We start from the raw sequence: 19195 nt of genomic DNA on the forward strand, positions 1-19195 counted from the left end.
ATAGCACCAAAGGATTATAACAAAACATGCTCACCCTTTATATAAAATACTGTAGTGCTGCACCAAGTTGTGCTGTTACACAAAAAAACCAATGTGAAGTCAGCACATCTAACCCAGTTTAGGCACCATCAAAACAGTAAAAGTGACTCAAAATTCATTCCACATACCACAACAAGTCTCTATGGAGACAAGCAGGGCAACCTTTGGCTCAATTTGATGTTTTTTACACCTTCTGCAACATTTCAGACAGACCTAAAACAGAACACCCGTTCAGCACTCCATTTTACCTCAGCATTCCATGCCATCCATCCGCCTAGTTATCCATCACCAGACAATGGTGGATTGAGGACACCCTGGGCAGGCCAGCGTCTGTGGAGCCTGTGATGAGCTGTGTGCCAGTATGGGTAAATAGAGGCTCTTTAATATCCGCCAGGAGGCCGAGGGGTGGGAGTGGGGTCAGGGTATGGAGCTCACTGAACTGGCAGCCATGCAGCCCATTGTTGCTGTTTGTTAACAGGTGTGTGTGTTTAAATGGGAGTCTTTCAGTGGAGCTGCTACACGAGCCCATGGGGCCCGAGCACCTCTCACCCCCTCACAGCGTTCTCCTCAATGACAGCTTTTCAGCAGCCTGGGGAGGAGGAGGAGGTGGATAGGAGGACGATGAGGCTGGCTTAGAGATTAGAAGTGAGAGGACAGACTGCGCTACAGTACACAGTGTCAGCAGGTACATTACAGTCAGGGAGGCTGAATTTCAAGTTCTGGTAGAGCAATGGAAATACACAGATGAATGCAGGCCCATGAACACAAGTATATTCTATTTGCATGTCCATAATGCACACTCACAGTCCATTAAAGGAATAGTTCAACATTTTAGGAAATATGTTTATTGGTTTTCTTGTAAAGAGTTAGATGAGAAAATTGATACCACTCGCATATCTGTTAAGTATGAAGTTACAGCCAGGATGCGGTTAGGTTATCTTAGCAAAAGCAAGGTGGAAATAGCCAGCCTGGCTCCTTTCAAAGGTAAAAAATCTGTCTACCAACACCTCAAATGCTTACTACAGTAATTAACACATTATATCTATCTGTCTATCTATATATATATATAAATATATATAGTTTTTAACAGAGTGTTATGTGCTGTTTCTTTTGACAAGAGCATTGACCTCCTGGAGTCTCCATTGGTTGCCTGGAAACCTCACAGTGACAGTACTCTAATATTCACTTAATTAGTGAGATTAATTTCCCCCTACTGCTAGTCTTTATGCTAAGCTAAATATGTCCTGAATCCAGCTCTTTACTGAGAGCATGAGATCAGTTATGTTTCCATTAAACTGTTAGATAAGTTCTGATTAAATCCTTCTGTAATTTTGGCATGCATGCATGTATTTTCATCAACTTTATGCAAAGATATCAAAGATGTAATTGCTTCTTCCCACCTAAGATGATGTGTATGTTCTCCCTGTTCCATGTGTACCCTGTGATGTTTGTCTCAGTTGTTGTAATATAGAGGGAAGTAAGCAAACGAGCAACAATGGCCCAAGCCCAGAGTCAAACCAAGGGTATTGTAATTACTAGGGATGTGCAGAGGGCCCAGTATTTGTATTTGTATCTGTATCTGTTGAGGCAGCAAAATTATTTGTATTTGTATTTATATTCGAATAAAAGTGGAAAGAAGCTTAAAAATCTTAAAAAATTTAAGTGTTACAATAAGTGTTCATGAAGCTTGTTCATGAAGTGTGTGTCAGTAGCTCAACTTTATCTCTGGCGAACACCCCCAACTCCGGGAGTGATGTCCAAATTAGGAAATATGCGTCATGTAGCAGGTGGATGTGACGCCCCTTGTAGAGACCTGCTGATAGACATAACAGTGGAGTAGAAGAGAGAGACTGAGATAGTGATGTAACCAACCTGTGCGCTAGTATTTGACATGGTTTATTTTTCTTCCCGAAAATATTTGTATGAAACAAATATTCATAAAAAACCCCACTATTTGTGCTTTGCAGAATAATGTATTTGTATTCAGACACACCCCTAGAAATTACATACATCCTCAACACCTTTCCTCTTTTTATTCTGTATTTTCAGGTTTTCTGGTCGAGTGGAAGTATGTAACTGTGAATGGCAGTATGATATGAGTGCTTTATGGTTGAAGAAGCAGAATCAGGTGTTGTAACATACTGCAAGGTCTATTTAAAAAAACTTTTTTTTCATCAGCCTGTATCGCAGCTTCTCTTTTGTGATAGGCAAACTTTTCCACCTCAACCAAGCCTGAAAACCTGTTCTTTCAAACTTCTGACATGTTTTTATGCATAAATTGAAAATGAACATGAAAAGTGGTGAATAGAAACTCACCTATTGATAAAGATCTCTTGTTACGCTGGGCAGGAAAGAAAATAAGAAAATAAACTTTAAGCAGCCCTTTCACAAAAGATTTTATAGTTGTGTCTTTGCATTTCTCTTCTCTGGACACTTTGCAAAACTGTTTTGCAGTCGGCCGGCCATCACATTTTCCTTCCCATGTCACCCCTGCCTGTGACACACTGAGGCCCATGAAAAAAAGGTCAAGTCTTACGCATTTTCACCACGCGCGTATCAGGAAAAATCGTTACCCTGCGGCTGTGGAGGTTTAAAAACAGAGGGCAACGAGTCTCCCCCGCTATATTGGGCTATGTGTTGAGCATTACTGTACTGAGAGAGAGAGAGCGAAAGAGGGAAAGCTGTGTGAACGATAACCTCGCCACACTGCTCCATGGAACCCTGCCCTGTTAATAGTTTCCACCATGGGCGAGTGAGGAGGAGACCGACAGAAAAAGGAGGGAAAGGAGGAGAGGAGGAGCAGTGGAAGATGCTTCCTGTGTGGCTGGATGGGTGCTGGCCACACCACGGAGAAGGAAGCAGCCTTGGGCACTGTGGAAGAAGTGATGAAAGATGCACTTTCCTCTTCATGCAAATAAAAACTGGATTATTGTTTCGTCAACATGCTGCAGCTTTAAGCCTTCAACGGATACTATGATAATGATATTTTCTTCAAAAAAGCATGTTAACAGTTTTATTTGAACAGTGAAGAAAAGTTCATTTTTAATTACCGTATGTCTTTCAGTTTTAGAATTTGGGCTGTCAGTTTCCACTACTTCCTTGGATGTCTGTTTTTTCTCCATCGTATGTTGGATCGAGTCTGGTCTACTTTGGCCTGGTTTGGTCTGGCGTGGTCTGACTAGACCTGAGTGGCTTCCAGGTTCTGCGTCTCACCACGTGTCAATAAAGGATCAGTCTTTCAACATGCATACTAGCAGCAGAGGTCCAATCCTGCCTTAAAGTAGACTTCTTATGAGCAAATAAATCCACAAATATACTGTGTTAGATGCTCCAATGTCTCAGCAGATTATAAATAGAGGACAGGGTATATCGTTGAGACTGGATATTGTTTTTGCCAGTTTGTTTCCTAACTGTGTTTGAATGATATTTGTTCTTTGTGTGTGTCTTTGTAATTTTCTGAATGTTATGACTTTAAGATCTGCTTGCTTTCTTTGTTTCTCTTGTTTCTGCTGTCCTGTAATGGTCTAGACTGTACAGTATATACAAGGAGCTGTACAAAAGTATTAGATTAGATTTAACTGCAGTAAAGTTTGATTTTAGGCTTGAAACTTATATCATCGTGTGGCATCATACATGTGACACAAAGAACTGTTCCTCAAACTTAAATCCAAAAGTAGTGTGGTCCATGTAATCTAAAGTGAAGGGATCCACCCTCTTTACTCAACTCTCCCACCACATGCTAGTGAATCACAGAGCCAGGCGCTCCTGTACTCAGGTGGTGAGATATGATTTTGGAGCCCACGAGACAAAAACAAACTTCTGAGGCCTGCACCGCCCAAGCCACCACAGGCCTTGGCACTGTCAGGCCTCAGTGGTAGAACAGTAGTATGTAGTAAAACGCAGCTGTGCATTACAGATTATACATGTCGGGATAGCCCTGCTGATACGGCGGGTTGAGAAACCCGTCCGCTTTCTCCCTCGGGGAGATCCTGACCCCAGGCAAAAATGAAGCGTAGCAGTGTTTTCCTCTATAGGGGAGAGCAGCCGTGACATGTTAAGCGCTTCAACCAAAATAGAGAAGAGTATATTTAGGGTGAGTCTACATCTCCAGAAAACAGTCCCCCATGCTTGAGTTAGCAAGCCACAAGGGTCTTTAACGTCTTTTTATTGTAAACCATATAGAAGAGACCTATTCCGGAAAATCCTAAAGAAAACAAAGACTGGAAATCAAATCTGCATTACACAGAACTTTACTGTGCTTTATAGAGATAAATAAGGACTGTTTATAAATGATGTTCAACACATTGTTTCCTCTATAGTCTTTTCAATAAACTCTTTAATATTGTGCCTGCCATGAGTCTGCTTTACCCTGTTTATTGCTAACAACGGTATATATTGAATTTTGTTAGCAATGTATATATTATACATTCTTATGCCTGAATGACAACTATTGCAGGGCTTTGCTTTAAAGTTGCACTAATTACAATAATAAACAATGGATCAAATAACTGTGTAATGTGAAAGGGCACACTCATAGTGACAAACCCGAATTTCAGCCGATAGTGAAAATTTGGTTCCCCCCAGCTCTACAGAGCACTTTAGCATCGTTCAGCTCATTATTTTGTTTTACAGCCTGCAAGTTTGCTGTTCTGGTTCACTCTCACCACTTTTATCAGCGTCATTTTCAGACCCAGCAGCCAGCTGTGTTAGAGAGATAAAACCACTCTACACTACTTGCCCAGCACCAAACTGCAGAGAGACAAAGTTAGTGGCTCGCTGAACGTATTGGAGCATTTAGCAGCTAAAGAGACAGATATTTCCTTCAGGAGTTGGTGGAGACCAAAACAGAGTGAAAAGGAGAGTGAATATTGGACTTACTGATATGTAAGATAACAATATGTCAATGTTGTGTTTACAACTTGTTCCCCAAATGGCCAAAAATAAACCAATAAATGCAGGTTTAAAGCTGAATATCTCCTCTATTTAGTAAAAATTGAATGTAATGCAAAGATACAAATTAAAACTTTTGAGCATGAAGGTTCATTCCTTACCTCGGAAACACATCTGTGATAAAATATCCTAAACACCTGACACCTGAGCAAGTTCCATTTACTGAAAAAGATAGTCAGATATGGTTGAAAGCTTTGAAAAACACTAGTAACTGAATCTTGACATTAAAATGTTTTATCACAAATTAAAATGTACATTTTTATATGTTGTATTGCAGCACAAAGTTGGCTGCTAATGAGGGAGGCTATTAGTTAATGCAAGTGTCAATGTATAAAGCAGCACATAAATCAATATCAGTGTCAGTCACTTTTAATTCCACACAGCATGTTCATTCAATTTCCAACTGTATGAAATCTCAGGACTCCAATTCTCAAGGAAGACAAGTTGCATTATTTTAAAATTGGTCACACATCATTTGTCAGTGAGCAGATCATTTGAAAACAATAATCCTATGACAGAGATTGGTTGGATGGAGTAGCCACATGGAGGGGGGTCAAAGAGACCTTTCAGTGACCCCTGTGACTGATCTGCATGTGGATCCCGAGCCTTCATCTGGGGAAAACGTGTGTAACTATTGTGATGCTGAAAAACACGTCTTTGAACTTCCTTTTGCTCCGAAGTGCATGTTGAAAACAAGAAGAGGGCTTCCAAAGAAGACGTGCATTTGAGGAGTAGCGGGAACACAGATTGACAGTTTTTGGTTTGGTGTGTGTTTTTCTAGAGCATCTGTCTTCCTGCTCCAGCTCAAAGAGACAAGCCGGAGGAAGCGTTTTGCTCCTCTCCAAGGCCTTGAATGTGGGGAGGAAATCATCCGCACATTGCGTGAGACCCGACCGTTGTTCACTGGTGTCTGTGACAGCACTCATCAGTGCAGCATTAATTAAGGATAAATACAAAGCATAAACAATAAACACGTGACCACGAAAGCCACAACTACCTCCCATACCAATTCAGAGCCTCGCCAAAGAAAGTAAATACAATAATCCTTTCAAGATTTGTTTCCCCCAACCATCCAGAGAGTCCCCCTATATGAGGACTTAAGTGAAATGCATTATTCAACAGATAGGAGCGTAAGGATGTCATTCATTGGAATCAAGTAGACCAGCATTAGATCGTATTTCACATGGCAGCTTGGCAGGATTTGACTGCAGATGTGCAACTTGGCATATCATGTCATTTCTAAAATAACCTGTTTTTGAGTGCTGTGGGTCTGGGTCCATGTCTGAGTTTTGCTGGAGCACCCGTTGGAACTGATTTGAACGTGTTTATGGAGAACTGTGTTTAAATGGTTCTGCCTGTGTGTGTGTGTGTGTGTGTGTGTGTGTAAGTGTGTATGTGTGTGTGTGTGTGTGTGTGTGTGTGGTTGAATGGGAGTAAGTAAGTGCGTGCAGAGGGGGGATGGTTGAGGGGACAGCTGTAACGGAATCACTTCATAAGTGAAATACCACTCCCTGTACAATAGCTAGCCACAAACCAGAGCTGTGGTGCAAATGTTTTTCCAACATGGCATGGATCTATCCCTGCATACTGAGATTAAAAAATGCATTTTTCACTTCCTTCAAAAGAGAAACCAAAGAAGGTTATGACTGGTACACCCTAGGTTTGGGGTCTCAGATGCACTTCATGCAAACATTTTTGAATAATGTTGTCTGTTGTTATGAGTTTCCAGTGCAGGAGTATCATTAAGATTGCTAGAGCTAGAGTTGATTATCAGATATGTCTTCCCTGCTGTTTCACCATTTCATTTTGGAGACAAGTTTACCAAGACAGGCTTCAGAATGCCTGTGTCAGTGAAGACAGTCCATTGAGGGGCAGATAAAGGGTGCTAAAATGCATTCGTTCTACATAGTTTCACATGCTGAGGGCTATTTTGCATCCCCCTGAAGAGTTAAGATTCAATAGCCTCTCACCCTGAATTTGTAGAATGGCCTTATTGAGGAGGCTGAGGGGATGAACTACATTCCAGAGGCCTGCTGGGAGAAAACAAGATGGCCGTGTGTGACATGTGGCTTTGTTGGCGGGCGAGGGATGTCTCTCATGGCCATCAGGGTGTCAGAACTGGTTACCTCTAATCGCGCCTGATAGGCAGAGAGGGTCCGGGCACAACCACAGGGCCTCGTGATTCAAATCACAACCCCTTACAAAAACGCACCATGACCACACATTGACAGATTAACATTCCGCATGTTTAACTCATATCTCAGGAGCTGTGAACAAGTGGTGGCAAATGCCCTCCCAGATTCCAGATCACATTGTTCGACCTTTTTTCCCTCGCACCCACCGTGATGTGAACCTGAGGGAACAGCAGCACTGGAATGTCCGAGATGGAATTCCTCTGAATGGCCGTTTGACCTGACTCACCACTTAGTGTCAGCACAAGAAACATACTCAATCATTAACAACTGGACCATGGTGACCGCTGACTAGAATGGCTGTTGTGACCCAGGCCTCATGACTGGCATGGCCGCTTACATACACAGGCAGGGAAATCCTATGACCCTGATTCCACTATTAGCATTGACCTTCCTATTACAATGATGGAGAGGAAGCTTGGGAGGTATTAAGTTTGAGTTGTTAGCTACTGAATGAATTTGTTGTCACCATGAAAATGATCTGTTGGGTTCTAGCATGATGGCAAAGAAGTTCTGAGCGTGTTGTTAATTACATAGTGTTTGTGCCTGAAGACAGTGCCCTATAATTTGTACGTAGCACAAACACATTCATTTATTGCACAAACTTTTGTTTTGTGTAAACTTAGTAACTCCATGGTGTTTTCAGAATTTCTTCTGCATCTTTTACAAATCAGTTACATGCACATCCCTGTTTCTTTTGCTCCTTTCACAGTGGAAAAAAGTATTAAAACGTCCATGCAAACTTCTAAAATCACCCTTGCAACATAATCCACTTCTGTGAAGTGGATTATGTTGCAGTGAATGCTCAGTGAGTTCAAAACAGTCATATTTTCACGCAAAATATGGATAAATGCACAATGCTTCCAAACTTTTTCTCTATAATGTTACAGCTCATTTCCCACTGTGATGAAAAACATTTGTAAGTCACAAAATGTTAAGATTACTGATCATACTGGAGGCCATAAAAGAACTCTCATTCACAAAATAGATCTTGAAACAAAGTCAACAACAAAGCAATGAAAGTATGCAAAATATGAACAAATAATTCTGTGCAGCTTTGATAACTTAAACTCTTGTAACAAATTCCACGTGTTTATACAGAGACTAATTATATTGACCACTAAAAGCATTCCGCAAGCCACAAACAGTGTCCAAATGTAAGTTGCATGGCATTTGGACAGTCTTCAAATGAATAGTTAAGCTGTTCAGTTCAGACGGTCTGTGTCATTTAATAAGTTCAGTTCTTAGTCTCACACGACGGTTGTGACGTTTGATATTATTATTATTATTAGTAGTAGTAATAGTAGTAGTAGGAGCAATGGTATTTAATATTACATTTAAAATAAATCAAAGTTCAATCAAAGTAAAACTCAATCTGACTTACACTGTGTACTGAAAGTTTATTGGACTCTGGTCATAATGTAAGCAGGTAGACACTCAAATTTGCAATTGCCTCAAACAAATGACAGTGGAAACAGCATCTGGTGAAGTATAACACACGTGCCTGCCAACATTGTGAGGCCTCCCCTCACCACTATGACCACACGTGGCTCTCCTATAGCTCCTCTGGCACAGAACCATAACAGTATGCCATATCACTTTCTCACGTGATACACGTATCTATGAGTGTACTCCTGCACAATCCACAAGGTCTTTATGTGGATTGGGAGTGATAGTGGGTTAGACATAGACATAAGACTCTTTCCATGAGGGTCGCGGTGGTGCACCTGTTTATCCAAAGCCCAGAAAATGTCAGAGCTACTGTGGTAGATGGTGCCTTGTCTTTTCGAGTCAGAGCGAGTGTCAGTGAGTGTCTGAGACATCTTATTGCTTCGCCAAAATTGCAGAGCGGAGTTTTTCTCTCCACACGAAAACATGCCACGTTGGTTTCATTTGATATCTGATCACAGATTATGTTCCCCAGTCATAATTAGAAAATATCTCTTTCAAACATTTTGTGCCAGCAACATTATATTATGGTTAAAGGAAACCATCCCTACAATGTCAAAACAGCAGCACTGAAAAAAATATGTCACTTTTGAAAAATGTACTAGTGTTCAGTCTCATTGGAGGCCTTTTATTTTTTTTCTCTGAGCACCCAAATTAGCTTAACCAGCGCTTGTCAACAGCCAAACCATCAAATAACTTACATGCAACATATTTGAAACCAAATGTGAGCGAGCTACCACAACAACCCTAACCAAACCAAGCTCTTCACAGGCAGGGGGGCAGTAAATGAGTCCAAATAATGACACAACGCCACCCAGAAACAGCTGTTGGGGAATGATGGGAAAGGAAAGTGGACTGACAGGGCATTGGGGACGCATGTTGGGTCCTTTTCAGGGCTGGGGAGGAGGAACCTGTGAAAGGGCCTGCCACAGGGGAGAAAGGAGCCTCTCATGGCCCATTGTGCATGAATGCTCCAACCTCTAGACCTGTCTCTTCAGCTCCTCCAGCTCCAGCCATCAGCCTCCCTCCTGACCCGTTCTCATTACCCAGGCTCGCCTGCTCTCACCCATTAGGAATGTTTGTGTTTGTTTGTGTACCTCTTTCACTTTATTTCACCTCTGTTGTGACCCATTTGACACCTCACAGCCATCAAACCTACACATCACTTCATGATATCACACAGAAAATTAGAAAAATGATTCCAATATTTACACACACACAAACTTAAAGGATAATTGCAGTTTATTACAACATCAGTCTTATTGTCATAGTTTTAGCCATTATTCCTATCAGTAATAATAACATTGTACTTCCCAAGTTCATTATTAATATCTGCGAATGCAGCAACATCACTATAAAGAAGTCCGACAGGACAGCAAACAAAACCAAAACAAAACCAGATTATCCAAACTTATTTAGAAGAGAAAACAAAGGAAAACAGTAAAATTATTACCCTGACTGTCCATTGTAAACATCTATGACAGTTTCTGATGATCCTTTTCACAATTAAGGATTATTACCAACATTTTGGGTGTGCTCACTTTCACTTTTACCCCCAAATAAAATGGTTTACAGTAGACAATTTGTCTTTATTCTTAGTTTGTTGACAACCTGTCTAAGTGCTTGTTTCTTGCCCTGTCAGATTTCGTTGTAGTGATGTCACCATGTCCTCAGATTGCAGTGATGCCAATATGACTACATAGTGTTGTTATAACCAAAAGAAATGGCGGCCAAATGTCCAACATAACACCCAAGTTGGAATAAACCAATATTATCCTTTAAGTTATGGTTGTGCAGACTATGAATGAGTGACTGCCATGGTTTATGCAGCTTAGAATGCCACAAATTGCAGTGACCATTACAGGCTTGACATTCTGAAATAGTGTAGAGCTGAACACTAAGCTTGTTTGGCACCTTGAATTTTCCAATCAGTTTTTCTTGGGTTTGAATATTTGGCAGTACTGTATATCAATATCAAGTGAAAAACATGTAATTAACTGCACTGGTTCCTTTACTGGATATGGCCACCCCCCCACCTACTTTATAAATCTACATTCATCAGTTTCAGTTAAATGCAGACTCAGCTTGACTTTGATAATTGAATCTTCCATGCCATGTCTTGACATTGTGGCTATCCAGCACTGCCATCACTGGGCCTCTAAAGTACCAAGTGTTGAGCTTGCAGATTGTTTTTCTTATACATCCAGCCTCTAATCTGCAAGATTTATACCTCATCCCACCCCTGTAATTAACAGACTTCCTAATAACTCACCTCATACACTTATAACATTTACTATCCCTACATATCAGCACACAACAGGATCTATTGAGATGTCAGCTTCAAACTGAAAACATGAGGAGGTTGCCATAGGGACAGTCATCACTCATATGCCTCTCAAACCAACTCTGCTTCAAGCTGTGTTGGCTATTTATTCTTCAGCCAGATCTAAAGATCTCTGTGAGGGAACTTCAAGTAGCATATTTTAGGAAAGAGAAAAGAAGGGATGTGACCCAAGAACAGGATTACTGTGGGTCATAAATCACAGTTTGTTTAGCTGTGAAGTTACTTAGCCAACTTATAAAAACTTAATCAAAGAAAGATGAATACACATGTAAAAGAAGTCCAGACATCTTCTGTCAGAATTAGCCAATCCTGATGCGACCAAGCACACCCAGGAAGTCCAGATCATACACACCATCGAGTTTCATCCATGCTGTCATGGACCCCGACAACCACAGCACGTCAACCAGTAGTCTGAGGCAGGATTTGGGGTCAACTCTTTGCCCGTGGCTCAGCCCGGCAACACAAGTGTCTGGTCAGACCCACTAGCCAGGCACCACGCCCTGCCAACAACCACCGTCTGACAGCTGCTGTTGCCTCACCAACCTGGGCACATGGGAAAAGTCCACAGAAAGCCAAGCAGACAGTTGGGACATGACAGGACAGAAGCGGCCTGTGTGTCTGTGTGCCCCATCACTTTTACACCACATGGAGCGAGCAGTATTCTTTAATGGCCTGAGTGATGAGAGGTGTAACTGCAGGTCGTAGGCCGGCAAACTGGCAGGAGTTAAAAATGGATTTTACTGCTGCTCCAAGACAGACCTAATAGCACTTCCCAATGAGGTCTAATGCGTTTATGTATTTGTGGATTACATTTTATTGCAATTCAGCTCAATAAAACAGAGAAATGTAAGGGTAGAAGTTTTCTTTGGAAGGATTATATACAGGTCCATATGCAGAAACCATGATACTCAGAATTAGAAACATATTAATTTTTCCTCTGCTTTGTGCCCGAGCCCGCTAATTGATAGAACATATCCGAATCCTGGTAAGGTGATCCTAAAATGAACATACTATGCAACTATTCTTTCAAACCACATTTCATTTCATATATTGTAAATGGCTAACGAAAATCACCACCAAGCAAACTCTTACGAAAGAATTTATTTTGCTAATGTGAGAACATCAATTTGATTTGTTGTGTTTATAGAACTCAAAGCTAAGGACCTGATTAACACTATATAATGAACCATTTTGCCTTTTTATCCTCGTATGAGATTTACAACACATATGGCACTTCATAGTCGTGTTACGCACAACCACAAAGTTAATTGGTTAAAAAAACATGAGCTGTTCACAGAATGGGTTGAAAATATCGTTCAGATGAACTATAAATAATTACAAACAGCAAATTCTGGTTTTACACAAAACCTGTACCCTCTTTCGAAGAAGCAACTCTGAATTACATTACTTTGTGGTAGCACACAAGTTTCTGCAGCCAAAGAACATTGTGTTTGTTTTGGTGCCTGGGTGGTTACTGCTCAAGTTGACACCTGCACCTGCCTGTACTGCAGATAAAATGATTACGCATATTACTGACAGAAACTGACTAATGGAACATGCTTCCAGTATATTTTCCACTCATTGTGTATTGCTCAAGCATCGAAACTATGACAGCAGTAAAAACTCTTAAGATGTAAAAGTATTGTAACAGTTAATTCCAAATGGCTGAATTTAATTAAAATTGTGCAAGAAATGCATTGTTTTACCCTTTTGCAGTGCAGAAAGGATAATTATAAGTATCTCTCTCATTTTTCATTAGGTGGATGAATAAAGTGGATACATTTTCTTTTTGTTGTCAGCATGGTTGACTGAGGAACTGGATAGGTCAATTGGTAAAAGCTACAGGTTTTCTTGTGGACTAGATCTCCTCTCTGGATCTTTTCCCTGGTAACTCTGGTGGGGTATTAAGAGAAGGAGAGGAGCTTGGAAGAGGACTGTCAGTGCCAGAGCTTTGCCTTAAACAAAGACATGTGTTACCAAAGGGATGTCAGCCTACCCGCTCCCTAGCACTGTGTAACTCAATCTCCCCACATTCTCATCCACTGAGGGGGGTTCTTAGGAAGAAAGGGTTAAGTATGTTGATCAAAGGCTCAATGATGGACCAAAGGACTTCTCTAGATCATCAGTGTGACCCCGGTGCATCCATCAGCCATTAGGTTGTCAGGACTGCGGCGAGGCAAGGCCCAGTTGGTATGGAGGCAGAAGAGGTGGGGGCAGGCGAGGAGATGAGGGTCTTTTGGAGCCGGGTGCTGATGGGCCTGTGTGGTAGATGGGGAGCTGGTGGGGGGAAACAGGACCCACAGAGACAAGAAAAAGAGGGGAAAAATTGGGAGGAGGGTTGGCGGATTAAAGCCCCAACCAGCCTTTAACTTCTCCCAAACCACATGGAGCTGGTGTCCAATGCCCTACATATTCAAAGGCATGTACACTAGCCCACTTCCAGCCAGTGACACAGATGTAGACAGAAATATACAAGCACTGGGCAACCAGTTTCTCTGATGTTGCTTTCCGTGCGGTGCGCTCTGCTGACAGACTGAGTTAGCCATCAACTCTCAGAGCAGGAGATGGACAAGTTTGCTTGTGTTAAGCAAACTTTGTCACCATGCTGCTCATCATTACCTGCCACAAACACTTAAAATCTTGAGTACTTGTTGGGTTTGACACAGCAGAAAAAGCCATTAAAAGTCGTAAGATAATTGGTTTGAACAACAGGGCCCAGTGTTTCTTACAGCGCACTTAGCTACACGTTGAGCTTGAGCTGTTTGTGTGTTGTTCCGGTGACCTTCCATCCCCATGGAAAAGCAAAGGATTCAGCAGAACTTTCCATGTATATGACCCACATCATGGAACCTCTTCACCTCCACCACTGGTCTTTCCACAGGCTAGACAGGGAAGGATGATACACTGGCACTGACTGTATACTGGGGCTGACTATTCCTGGACTATTCTTTGGAAGCGACTCTAAAATGTCGCTTTAGTGGAGCAAAAGAGTAATGGACTTGTTGCTGGTGTTACAACTGGTTGTTTTACAGTAGCTAACTAAGCCTCTTATGTCAGAAGACTCCAAACCAGAGGTGAAATGAGGTGCTTCGAAGTGAGCAAATCATTAAATAACTAATTTCTTGAACATGTTGATGATTTTGCGTGCTGTATAAGTTAACAAAAACACTGAAAATGCCAATATTTTCCAAATGGCAGCTGTGGAGTGTCAAGTTCTGTGGTCTCAGCTGTGTAGCATGTTGTTTTATCAGAACAGATCATTTACAGTACAGCACTTGGAGCCTTTCTGAGTTTCTATGGTTTGGACTCAGTTAATTCTTTGCAAATTTTAGTTTATTATTTGCAGCATTAAAATGGAATAGCAAATTCAGTTTACTGAAAACAGATAGAAAAAGTGTTTTCTGAGCATGCTTGGAAATATACTGTAACTCAGTATATGTTAAAGGCAATAGGCCATGAAAAATGTATTTCCAAGATATAATTTTACAGGTGAAAATTTAAATTTGCTTCTTCCAGTATGTTTGTCTTCTGCATTATCTCATACAGAGGGTGAGGGGTGAAGTGCTAAGAAAAGGACCCTTAAGGGTCTTGTAGTTTTTCCCTAGGTGGAGTCTGCTTTTAGAACCCCGACCTCACTTCATGAAAACAAAACGTGAGGAGAAAAATAACCTCAAGGAGAAGCCGTGGCCTAGCCAACCACTGGACACTAAGCAGCACAAAAGCGCGTGTGGGCTGTCCTCGAACTCCCTCCACCAAATGTCTCCACGTAGAAACCCACTTCCCATAGGGATGTGTCTGTCTCACACACGCACAGGCAGACGCAGACTCACACACTCATACATAAAGAAGTGGCATGCAGACAGACACGAGGTGAGGTGAGCAGACAAAAAAAAATGCTTAGTGTTTTTTAAATCTACAGTGATCTTTGCACACACATGAACACAGACACTCAAATACAGCAGTGCCTGGGGTTAGACCCATCCCATCTTCTCAGACTGCTGATGCTGTCCTTACTGTAGCTGTGAGGCCTGAGGGCGTCACCACATAAGTATTAACCTCGCTCATATTTTACAAGCACCGCTTACTGCCCCGGTCCAACATAAACAGGTGTGCACGCCAAATTGGACGTCATTACTCCCCAGGCTAATGTCTTGTCTGCTTATATATATAGTCAGAACTTTCACTTCACTATCTGTTAATCAGTAGTTATTTACAGTATCTGTAATGTACATTTTTGAACCTGTTCAGTCAGAGCCATATGTAGCCATGTATGTGTCCATATGTGTACATGTTACTTTTGTCTGTACTGTATATTGTTGTTGGTGTTTGGCTGTGTCATGTAATTAAAAAATCCTCAATTAAAAATCTGTTGCATCTTGCCTGTGTTTTTCCTTTCCATTTAATCATCATGCACAATCTTTGCTATTTAACAGTTTACTTTAGTTAAGTTTATTGTGCTATTTTGTCAGTGATATGACACTGAAAATATTCTGAAAAAAGCCTCTCATATCTCTACTGTCTGTGCAAAACAGACAGCACACAGTTCTGCAAAACCCTAAGCACGCATCAGGAAGACAGACCCATGCTGGCACATTATTTGGACAATGCAGTTGCAGATGGATGGAGGCAGTCAGGTAGCGTTCAGAGTCCTCAGTCTGGGGTCTTGACGATCCCCACTTTGCCTTGTGGTCTATGATGTCACACAGGGCTCTGCCTTTGAATGGCCATGTGTTCCTCACCACTAATATCAAACAGATGATGAGAAACCTCCAAATGATGGTCTTTCACTAAGACAAGCAGTCAAAACAAAGTTAAAGGAACACACCACTCCAAGCGATCACATGAAAAAAAAAAAAGACTATACGTTCTTAATTGCTGCAGGCTGTGTTGTGGGCAGCGTTTAAATGCATTGTGTGCTTTTTTGCTTTGTTGAGACTTTGTAACATTATAAACCTGAATTATCATGGTACAAAGACTGATTGCATGTCTGTCTACAAGGGCTGCTAAGGGATGTTTACAGCACAGTAGTACATCCATGTTTTCGTATCACCTTAACCAAAGCCTTCACATCCTGGAATAACAAACAAGACTTAAAGGATTGCCCCAGAATAATCCATCATCCATGGGACTGTTAAACATCCCTTTCCTCAACTGGAGAGAAGTGCGGCATCTGGAAGACAACAATCCTTTTCTTCTCACTTGGTATCTGGCTAATCTCAGGCATCACCTCACAAGACCTCTGACTCCTTGTTTTTTTAATTTCATCCCTTCATTTGGGTAATTTATTTTTTGCCACCCTTACCTCCCTCTTGCTGATATGTCCTGTCTCTGAGAGGCCAAGCTTCTGATCTGAACGTTCTGGTGTCACTTTGCCAAAGTTACAAATTACTAGGAGGCAGAACATTGGAGCTAATTCAAAGGAATTTGGGAGGGCTTTTGTCACTTCACAAAACATTGAAGAAAATGAGAAAAAATGGCTTTGTTTACAATCTAGACTGGATGTTTTTTTTTTGTCATTTTCAGCCGGCATGAGGCAACGTTGCTCTCAGCAAGCGCCAAAAAAAGCACCACCAAAAAATCTAAACTAAAAGTTGTTTTATATGCCTTTGGCTTAGGTCCATTCAATTAAACAGTCAACCATTATAAATTCTCTTTACAGCAGATAGTAAAAGGGGTTGTCAGCCCAATGAGGAAATCACTCTGGAGGATTGACCTGTTCTGACCTACTTTACTGGGTCAAATCCTTATAGGTTTTCAGAGGACAAGGAAGTCAATGACCACCATTTGTGTGTACACTCTTTCAGTTTCCTGTCTTCTCTGTTCTCTTCAATCTGTGTTAATCAAAACTGGCAGTGACTCCTTCACATCCTCTTTGGAGTCAATTGAAGCTTCACTGGTTTCCGAAAGTACTGATATGTCTCGCCAGTGAACTGTAAATAGCAGAATCATATGGTGAATTTGCATAAAGTTGATACATGGCCTTGGCAGATGTATACATCCATTTTCTGTGATGTCAGTGGTCATTTTACCTCGCGACTGTCTTTCCTCCCAACTGGGCCCTGAATCGCTCCCAGTGTGAATTAGACCAGAAGCATTAGCTTGCAGAATATATCCCAATGAACTAATGATCCTGACACCCAAACAATAGCTGCTTTAGAAGAAGGCACACACAGCAGACTCTGTTTTTCTATCTCATATTTTTAATGACAAAATGTTTGTCAGAAACAAATGGATTTATTTTTCTCAATCCAGGGCATAGTATGGGGAGCTTATGCGGTTCCGGTCCCCAGGGCTTCAGACAACTAACAAAACACATCTTACTTCTGCTCTGCTGCCCCCCTACAATGCTTTTCACATACAGGAGGACGAGTGGGAGCGTCCAGCAAATGAATGAAGTAGCATGGCTCTCTTTCACAGAGCCTCTTCATAGAAAGAGTTGGATGTGAAATTCTGACAGTTTTTGTGAAACCACTGGCATTTCCAACATGATAATTAAATGATGTAAATTATCATGGGCACCCCAAATCCCTCACTGCCTCATAAATTATAGATATTTATCAGCTTTTTCATTTTCTGTGATCAGCAACATTAATAATAAAATCCATAAAAAACTTGGAGGGTATTCCAGAGTACATCAACAATACTTTGAAGTCTAGAAAGAGTGAAAATGATGTATTAACTGTCTTTTTCCATATCTTTTACCATGCTTTGCACATAGTCCACAATGGTTCAGCAGCTGCTCCTACTCATATAGTGTACCCACACTTTCTCCAAACCACACTCAATTAGCTCCTCTTCTAAATAACCACTCTTCTCACTTTCAGTTTCCGGTTACACATGCACCTCCTTGTTTCATCAAGCCACCCCATCCATCTCAAAAACACCTACACAAAAGAACTACACTCTTGTTTGTGTCAAAAACAAGAGGCACACTGAGCCACTTCCTATTCACATCAGGTCATTTGCATGAAGGTCCTCTTCCCATTTAGTGACTCCGAACAGCTCTGCCAACACAGAAAGCATGAGGAGAGGCTCAAGTTTTGAGCCAGTTCTCCTGTCATCCTAAATCCCTATTCAGTTTATCCTGAGTGTCATTAACTGTACCACATCATGCTTTGAGAATACACTGCTTATATCATCTGCAGTTCCAACCACAACAGAAGATAAACATGCGAAGTTGTGAGGTAAAGAGCTGGTGTCACAGGTGGCTGTGACCACCCAAGACAGACATCCCCAATTACCCTGGAAAAAACAGCATGGGTGCTTTTCATTCTTAAACAAAAACCTATTCCAACTTGATGAATAATCACTTTTTGCAGGGTTTCTGGGGATTTATTTTGTGGGGGGCATTCCTACTCATTTTTAATGGAAAATAACAATTCCTCCATAAACCATAATAATTGTTCTTTTTTTCCCTCTCTTTTTGTGTTTCTGATCACATCTCTGCTTGACACAGCCATGGAGAAGAAGCTCCTTTCCATGCTGGAGAGATAATTGACTTTTGTTCCATGCGTGCCACAATCAAGACAGAAGACCACAGCATATTATGAACATGTGCTGTGTACAAAATAATGTCAAAGTCCGCACACTGCTTGATTTATTTATTTTTGATTTTTAATGATTTATGCTTGGTAATGCATTGCCAGTTACTATATGAAGCGTGGTTGGAACAGACTTCTACATAAAGTTTGGCTTCAAACCTGAACACACACAATGACCAGATTTAATGTGTGTGTTTTTCTTCGACGGGAGAGAATTTATGAAAATAATAGCTGTGGATATTTGTTGGAACAGTCGATATGGGCAACTGAACACTGAGCGGGAACATTCTTGTACCAACATGCATTGAGCAATAAAATGAAGAATGTGGATTCCTCACTCAGGGTTCAGGGATAAGTTTTCTTGTATGTTTTGTAATACAATTCATCATTAAATTAAAAACACATCAACTTTTTTTTACATGTGGGAATGTATTTGCATCCTTTTCAAAGGAAACATGATTTTGGAAATGCTTACAGTTGGAGTTATTTTAATGTATTTCAGAAGAAAATAGGAATGAGACTATATGCAAAATATGTTATATTAATAAATTACTTTTACTGATATGTACTGTCTGTACATATGTAACTATTTACATGCCGACTGCATTTGATCCATCTGAGTAGCACCTCTACTGAAACCATTAATATCTGTAAGTTAAAGACTGATGCACACACTACAA

At 41.0% G+C, this 19195-nt stretch overlaps 1 long non-coding RNA gene across 1 annotated transcript in view; it reads left to right on the forward strand.

Annotated features, from left to right (window-relative positions):
* Positions 1-19195, forward strand: part of LOC121897244 — a 58493-nt gene extending 39298 nt beyond the window's left edge. The window contains exon 5 of the long non-coding RNA XR_006096208.1: positions 18431-19195. This is a non-coding gene — a long non-coding RNA (uncharacterized LOC121897244). The remainder of the gene's footprint in view (positions 1-18430) is intronic.

Source organism: Thunnus maccoyii, chromosome 5, assembly GCF_910596095.1.
Source record: "Thunnus maccoyii chromosome 5, fThuMac1.1, whole genome shotgun sequence".
NCBI classification, from domain to species: Eukaryota; Metazoa; Chordata; class Actinopteri; order Scombriformes; family Scombridae; genus Thunnus; species Thunnus maccoyii.